This window comes from Triturus cristatus, chromosome 2_1 (genome assembly GCF_964204655.1).
Source record: "Triturus cristatus chromosome 2_1, aTriCri1.1, whole genome shotgun sequence".
NCBI lineage: Eukaryota > Metazoa > Chordata > Amphibia > Caudata > Salamandridae > Triturus > Triturus cristatus.
In genome coordinates, this window is record NC_140581.1 from 115,121,340 (window position 1) to 115,130,484 (window position 9,145).

The following is a 9,145-nucleotide window of genomic DNA, read 5'->3' on the forward strand; positions in this document are numbered from 1 at the left end:
GCAGTTCTAATGGCATTCTTGCTGCAGTGTTTTGTGTCATCTGTCATTTTCATAGGAGGAAGCAGAGGGCTCCTAGCTACATTCCATTTGTGTGTAATACCTGTGATACTATAAATGTGGGAATGGCCTGCCCTTTCTGATGGTATCCCAGGTGAAGAAAGATACTCTTTTGTGTCTGCACAGTTTAAAAATTACTCCTTGTGGGTGCATTGACTCATGAAGTCAACAAGAGGGGTATGTCCGTGGTCACCTTCCGATGCTAGTATCAACACTTAAATATTTAATAAAACCCATTTCACAGAAGTTTCATAAAAATAACTGAACTGAATGATGCCATTATAAACTAAAACTTGAGAAGAAGTAGAGCTAAAATTGTGAATAAAAGAAATAACAGTTTAGTAAAACATTGTGAATGCAAAAGAGCAGTACCACCAGTAGATGGCGCAAAATAACCAAAATACCCTAAATGTTAAAAAGCAATGATGACGTGCTATAGAAAAGGAGTATGTAAACAATTCAATTACATATACGTTTATTTCAGATCACAAAAAACCTTAAAAGCACACCATTTATAAAATACAATCAAATTAAAACCAAATACAGTAAAAGGAACACAATGCATCGACTATTCGTGTAACTAGATCTAAGACGAACTCTAATATTATACGTGTAAATAAAAAGATGTTAAAATCAATGTTTTGCAGTAGCTCAAACATGTCTTTCTCACTTTCCTTATAGAGGTAAAAAAGTGTACACACTAAATTACTCCATCTGTACTGGTTCTCAAATTCTCAAGGCTTCTATGTGCTACCTGATCCCTAACATAGAGAAGTCGGTTGGGTCCATTTCCTGTGTGGAGCAACACGCATTGCGAAAAAAAATAAAAAAACATTGGCATAGCCAATAGGTCTCGCCTTTGGGGACCTTATAAGCGTTTAGCCATGAAATGTTGATGTTGTTGCACCAAGGATGTTGTGCTGCATAACTAAATACTTATAAGGTCCCAAAAGCGAGACCTATTAGCTATGCCAATGCTTGTTTTAATTCTCCTCAATTGGCCATTTTTGCTTTTTCCAAACTTGCTCCCGTTCTACCTGACTGCCTGCACCTTTGAATCCACCTACAAGCATGGAGTCTGAGCTGAACAACCTGGAAAGCTACACTGCAGCTGAGCTCAGAGCCATCTGCAAGGAAAGGGGGATTTCAGCAAATAGGGGCTTCAAGAAGCAGGAGCCCCAGAAGGCCCTCAGAGCCTGGGAAAAGGTCCACCAGTTGCATGTTACAGCAATAATGCGGTTAGTGTCAACCTAAACAAGCATTTGCAATGCAATACGTCTCACCTTTACGCAAGTTTAAACTATTGGCATTGTTAAAACCAAATCATAAGTAAAAGGCATTGTCATTTACAATGCCAATAGCTCAAACTCAAGTAAATGCGAGACCTATTGCATTGCAAATGCTTGTTCCGTACTTGTCTCCTGTTCTCCCCTACATGCTGTACTCCTCCCCTAAATTTGCCGTCTGGAAAATTAAAGTTAAGAAATTCACCAGATTTATGACTTTACATAAATGTGTGTTAAAATACCATTTCTGAGACGATTCATGATTTCAATACTCAAATGTCTGGTATTTTGTATCTGAAAATAAGTGGCAATCCTACCTTAACCTGCCACCTCACTTCTTTACATTCATCCCTACTCTTTCCGTCCACAAAGAGAAGTAGCTCCTGTCCTGAAGAAAACCGGCTTTGGCGAAGGTAGAGGATTTTGTTGGGCTGTCACTTTAGAACGGCCTGTGCAATCAATATCTTAAATAAGACTGGAGTACTGACTGACTGCCCGTCCCAATCCATTTACACACCTGATGGAGAGGGGCGGGGTGAGGCTAAAGCACTTTCAGCCGAATAGTGGTCGGGCACCTGATCGACAGTGAAGGGTCTGTCTAGACCCTGTACTGTTAATCGCAGCGTGACGCAAGGCTAGCCCTCCTAGTCCTCTGCAGTCTCAGGCCATTCACATGGGATATCCAGCAGGGATTTCACATGAGGCTTGGTGCGCTTACAAGCTCCTGAGAAGCAGAGCGGCATCTACCCTGTGCTAGAGGAGATACATAACCGGAGCCTGCAGTGCCATCTACTATGGTACCGGTACTCTCCCTGGCTAATGAGAAGTGCCGGTACAGAGGGCCAGAAAATTAAGAAGTGCCGGTACTCAGTACCAGTGAGTACCGGCCCATTTAAAGCAATGGCCATAGCATTATAAAGGGTCCATGTCTGAAATGTCCATAAGTTATATGGAGCTCAGGAAGAGGAAGGGCCACCTGATCCTTCTCTTTAGGGAAAAGAGATATTTTCCAGATTAACTTCTGAGCACTCAATAAATCAATGCCGAGGAGCGGGTATCCACTGTACTTTTATTTAAGTATCTAGTTTTTGGTCCACGCATTTAGACTTGTCGCTATCCCAATTTCCTTGCAAACACGTGTTTCGTCTATGCTGTATCCTGTCACAGCAGACTTCCTCAGGGCTCATTATCATAATAAACGCAGTCAGCATTTATTGTATATCTCATAGTTGCAGACCCAGTAATCGTAACCAATAGAGTTGTACATAAATCATATCTAATATTCCGTGCCCCAGAGTATGGACCGGTTTAGTACTGCGCAAGATCTATTTACGGGAGTAGTCCCCTCGCCTGTTGGAACGCTGTCGCTTCTACACTTGTACAGTGCTTGGAAAGCTTACAAGACACTCTTGCCTGGGGGGGGCACCTATCTTGGGTATATGAGCCACAGACCCTGCCATACTTAATTTGTAAAAACAAATAATAATAATAAGTGCCAGGGCCCTCGTCAGGGGGCCACCCATTGCTAGTGACAGTACTTACACAACTACTAGCCATCACACTGCTGCTAGTGTGACAATTCAGACCTGTTCGAGCCCCCCAAAGCAAAACGAATAGCTTGGGAGGCAGGCATTAGTTGTTTTAATGTCTTTTTCCCTAATAAACAACAGTTGTGGTCATCTTTATATTACACAAACAGCGCCACCGTCTGGCAGCTGTCGTAAGTACTAGGGTTGCCAATTAAGTGCCAGTGTTGAGCACCGGAAACCACGGCTCAAATTAAGCACTGGACCCTGCCTTGCTAACAGAAACGGAAACACTAACTCAAATGCAACCTCTTGACTCATATTTTGTAAACATGACTTGCATGGGTCTGTACCAGGAAGCCTTAGAGAAAAAAGGCGGGGGTAGAGTCTCCGATACTGAGCCCTGGACCTCAGCCTGCATCCAGAGGCCAGTGGAAGGAGGGTCGAGCTCTCCTGATCTCAAGGCCCATATGAGGGTGGGGGTGGTGGCGCGGGTGGGTGGGGGTGGGGCTTGTCACCCTTAGCCACCTCGGGAGCTCCGAGCGCTGTGGGGTGGGGCGGGGGCAAGGTGACCCCCCCCCCCATGATCAAGGCTGCGTCACCCTCCTTCGTAGCCACTCCTAAGAACAGTCTCCCAACATTCATCCAGAGGCCTCGCGAGTGGAGGTGGGCACTCTTTTTCCACAGCTAGCTGCATGTCAGTAAGTCTGTCTTGGCATTGGGCACAGCTGGAGGCCGGAATACGGGCCTTTCTGTTAGGAACAGAGACTTTTTGTCTTCATTTTAACAGCTGGAACGCATCCCCAATTAAATTTCATGTTTGTTGGCACTGTTCCTTTATCTACATCAGCTCTGTCTAGATCGCACGCATTTCACAAATGTCTGTTTCCTTTGTAACTCCGTTTCCTTTGTGGCGCATATTATTCTTCGCAGAGTGTTTTGTGTCTGCACTCGTCACATATGTCTGTTGCAAACACAGAAGCCCTAGAACAAGCATTTGCAATGTAATCGGTCCGATTGCATTGCAAACGCTTAAGTTTAAAACTGAGCGCGGCGCCGCTTCACGGACACTGCGCTCGGTTTCTTTATATATTTCTTAACTTCAACACGTAGCACGGTGTCCTTGAAGTGGGCGCTGCGCTCAGTGCTAAAGTTAAGAAATATATCAATAAACCGAGCGCGGTGTCTGAGAAGCGGTGCGGCACTCGGTTTCAAAGTTAAAAAAAAAAAAAACACGAGCGCCTCGCGCTAAAGAACGAGCAGGGGCACCATATGTTTGCAAGTTAATTACAAACATATGGTGTCAAAGCTCGCTCCTGCAAGGAAATCGCCAGACGTGCACGCAATGCCATTAAAAGCAATGCAACGCGTGCACGTTTTTGGCTTAAAAGGCGCATCGATGGCTAAAGGTCTTTCTCCTATGCAGCGCATGCGCGACCTAAAAACAGTTGTGCTACTGATTGCATCTGTTTTGCATGCTGTCATTTATTAAGACAGTATGTTTTACCCCATTGTGTGTTGAAGCTGTGAGTTGGTAAAATCTCCTATCTGAATTTGGCGTACAGTTGCTTAGCCATTAGACACACTAGATTATCAACAAAGTGCGTCCATTAGGGTATACGTCTGTGATAGAGCAGATCTCCATATTTACATTTGCGTAGCTCTCTCTCCCATGGAGAAAAAAAACCTCAGTATTGGTTTTTTTTTATGACTAAATTAGCAACCCAGTGAGTATCTGTTGGAGACCACTGACTCATTGTCGGTGAGATTGCTCTCCCCTCCTCCCCCCCTCGCAGCTCCACCATCAAGTGAGGCCTTCCCCCCCCCCCCCGAGCCCCTGCACTCTCAAGTGCTGGTGTTCGAGGCCCTCCTCCACCCGCAGGTTTTACCATTTTCACTCCTTTTCACTGATTTAATCTTCCCTTCTCACTCTCCTTCTGTGTCTTTCCCCCACTTTTCTTTCACCTTTCACTGCCTCATTTTCGAAGGCGCACCAAAGGCAAGCCCGTCTGCGCCTGTCCGCGACCCTACCGCGACCAGCACCAGGAACCCTGGACCTCCTCAACGCAAACGCTACGACCCAGCGGCACTCCACGCTCTCAACCCAGGACGCAACAACAACTGCAAGCTAGCATCACCAGCCGACACCCACGGAGCCTTCAGCTGTCACAGCTGCCGGCACACCTGCAGCACCCCCTAGACCACGGACCCGACGCAACCCACCAGCAAGACCACAACCCAACCGAAGACCCTGCAATGCATCCTCCTCAACGTCCGATCCCTCCACAAAAACGCCACTGAAATCTGGGACCTCCTCGACAGCACCACCCCGGACGTAGCGTTCTTCACCGAAACATGGACCAACACCACCTCGGGACCGGACATCGCTATTGCCATTCCCCAAGGATACAAGATCTCCAGGAAGAACCGCCCCACCCGCCCGGGAGGAGGAATCGCCATCGTCCACAAATCCAACCTCCGCCTGAGCACACTCCCTGACGAGTCCACAGACCTGAAGGAACAGCTTCACTTCAAGATACTGGCCAGCCCTACAACCACCCTCTGAGGAACTCCATCACGGACATCATCTCCCCGCATGCAATCGCGTCCACCAATTACACCCTACTGGGAAACCTCAACTTCCACCTCGACAACCAACTGGAACCCAGCACCACATCCCTCTTGGACAACCTCCACAACATTGGACTCCGCCAGATCGTGACCGAACCCACGCACTCAGCAGGACACACCCTCAACCCCCCTCTTCACAACAGGTAACTCCATCACCTTCGGCCACACCACCGAACTCCCATGGACTGACCATCAATGCGTCCACTTCACCCTCAGAACACCCACCATCCACAGACACCTGCAGCTGCTCCCACAAAGAAACTGGACCAGAATTACCGACAACCAGCTAACCTCATCACTCAGCAACTCCATCCCAACCATCGCGGAAAACGACGACCCCAACACTGCAGCCTGAACCCTGCACTGATGGATCTCCGACAGTGCCAACACTATAGCCCCCCTCAACAACACCCACGCCAAGAAAGCCAAATGGTTTAACCGAACTTCGAGAGTCCAGACACACTTGTCGCCGCCTCAAAAAGGCCTGGAGGAACACCAAATCCACAGAAGCCTACAACAACTTCAGACCTGCCACCAACGCCCACCACCAACTCATTAGAAAAACGAGGAAAAAGCGATTGAAGACAGAATCTCCACTCACGCACACAACAGCAAAGAACTCTTCAACATCATCAAGGAGTTCTTCGCCCAACCCACCAGCGAGTCCACCGATATCCCTCCCTCACAAGACCTCTGCGACAAATTCAGCACCTTTTTCCACCACAAAATCAAGAGCATCTATGACCACTTTGATGAAGACAACCAACACACTGAACCCTCACCAACCACCCCCGACACCCTGAAGCCAGCGATCGACAACTGGACAGCCCTCACCACGAAGACACACTGAAGATGATGAAGTCAATCTACTCCGGGGCCCCCACGGACACCTGCCCCCCACCACATTTTCAACAGAGCCGCCAACACCATCGCACACATGCTCTGCCACACCATCAACCGCTCCCTAGCAACTGCCACGTTCCCCGACGACTGGAAACACGCCGAGGTCAACCCCCTCCTGAAGTAACTCTCGGCGGACCCCACCAACCTCAGAAACTACAGACCCATCTCCCTGATCCCGTTCCCAGCGAAAGTCATCGAGAAAGCCATCAACAGCCAACTCGTCATATTCATCGAAGAACACAACATCCTCGACTCTTCCCAATCGGCTTCAGAAAAAACACAGTACGGAAACCGCCATCCTTGCTGCAACAGACATCCGCACCCTACTGGACAAAGGAGAAACCACAGCCCTCATCCTCCTTGACTGCTCAGCGGCGTTTGACACAGTCTCTCACCGCACCCTAATATGCAGACTCCACGACGCAGGGATCCAAGACAAGGCCCTCAACTGGATCTACTCCTTCCTCTCCGGCAGAATGCCCGGGTCAGACTCTTTTCCCCCCCCCCGCTCCTCTCCGACCCTACACCTACCACCTGCGGAGTCCCCCAGGAGTCCTTCCTCAGCCCTACACTCTTCAACGTCTACATGGCTCCGCTCGCCCCCATCATCAGAACCTACGGACTCAACATTGTGTCATACGCAGACGACACCCAACTCATCCTCTCCCTATCCAATGAACCCAATACTGCCAGACACAATTTTCGAGACGGCATGGAAGCCATCGCCAAATGGATGAAAAACAGCTGCCTACAACTAAACACAAACAAAACAGAAGTACTCATCATGGGCCCAAACCCCGACACATGGAACAACACCTGGCCCGCGGACCACGCACGCAACCTGGGAATCATCCTGGACTCCGAGCTCAAAATGGACCGCCAGATCAACTCGGTCTCGTCGTCCTGCTTCCACTCTCACCACCACCTATGTAAGACCTTCAAATGGATCCCCCTCGAACACAAATACCATCACTCACGCCCTTGTCACCAGCAGACTCGACTACGGCAACGTACTCTACGCCGGAATAAACAAAAACCTCACCCGGAAGCTACAGAACATCCAGAACGCCGCCGCAAGACTGGTCCTCGACCTGCCAAGTCACTGCCACATCTCCCAGCACCTGCGCACACTCCAGTGGCTCCCCATCGAAGCTAGAGTCACCTTCAAGATGCTCACCCACGCCCCCAAGGCCCTCCACGACACCGGACCAGCATACCTGAACAGCCGACTCAAATTCCACGCACCCCAGAGGACCTACGATCTGCCAAGCTCTCCTACGCTGTGGTCCCCCACACCAGAAAGACCACATCAGGAGGCTTCTCCTTCTCTTTCCTCGCAGCCCGAGCCGCTCGACCGCAGACAGACCACATCGCTCCGCATCTTCGCAAGAAACCTCAAAACCTGGCTCTTCGACAGGCCCCCCCCTTGATGGACTGGAGCCTGCTAACTCCCCCCCCCGTGCCTTGAGACCCTTACGGGTGAGTAGTCATGCTTAACAAACGCCTGATTGATTGAGACGCCTTGGAGCAGCTAGACCTGCTGCCTAAATGATATATCTACTTTAACATGTGCTAACCACAGGGTTTTTAGGTGGTTAGTTGATTGCAATATTTTTTTTAAGGGCTGACCTATATGGACCAAACTGGTCAATTTGCCACAATCTGCCCCAGTACACAAGCAGTCTTAATTTTACAACGTGGCAAAAGGATGCTGGCGAACTTAATATGCAGTGGAAGGTAAGGGGCACTTTGTAGAAGGGTTACTAGCGATTTTAAAAATCTATTTTCCACAGCAGTTAGCCTATTATCCTTCACATTTCCCTAAGTCCCAGCCCCATATATTAGCTGTCCCCTCAGCTTTTATATTGTATATTTCTAAGTCTGGCGAACTGTTCTCCTTTTTAGGTCTCGCCTAGCTATTGTGTTCACGAATCGCTATGCAAGACTCTAGTAAGAGGGGCATTTCAAAGTGCTCCCAAAAGTGGATTGCATGGCGAGCACGCGCACAATCACGTGCATCGTGCCGCCATGCAATCCGTTTGGGGAAGCGCTTCAGCCCACTGGCGCCCTCGGCATCATACTTCAAAGGGTCCGCTCCCCAGCCTGGAAAGCGCTCCCCCGCCCCCGCCAAGCGCGCGCGCCACGCTCCGCCGCGTCTCGCCGTGACAAATTTGCTTTCACTGTTGTGCGGCCGGCGCACGCTCGCGTCCGGACCACTTTAGAAGCCGGGCTTGTTTAAGGAAGGAAAGGTTATTCCACGTACATTTATTTATTTGGTATTTCGGAGCCCGAAGCGCCGTGCCTGCTCGAATTCACGCACTGTTATAAACACAAGCTAAATGCAGGCCTATGCCATTTAGACCATATATTCGCACGTACGCTCACAGAACACCAGCTTACGGACGATTGTAAGTTTGCTCTGGAGAGCTAAAAGCAGAATTTTAAGCACAGCGTGAGCATGCCCGGACAGGGCGAATCCGCTATTTCCCTGAAATGAATGCGCTTTTACCAGCAATACTTTACTGTATGGAGCCGACGGAGCCTTCAGGTTAAGGGTCTCTCATATTTGTGGTTATTTAGTAGTGGACATAGAAAATAATTTTCAAGACGATATATACAAAGCGTTTCCAGTTATAGGTTGATATCTTTATGGAAGGCACATTTCATTGTTTGTTGAGTTACTTCTGTTTATCTTAGCGTTGCCCAAACGGATTCTTAATATGCAATGTTATGAAATGGCGC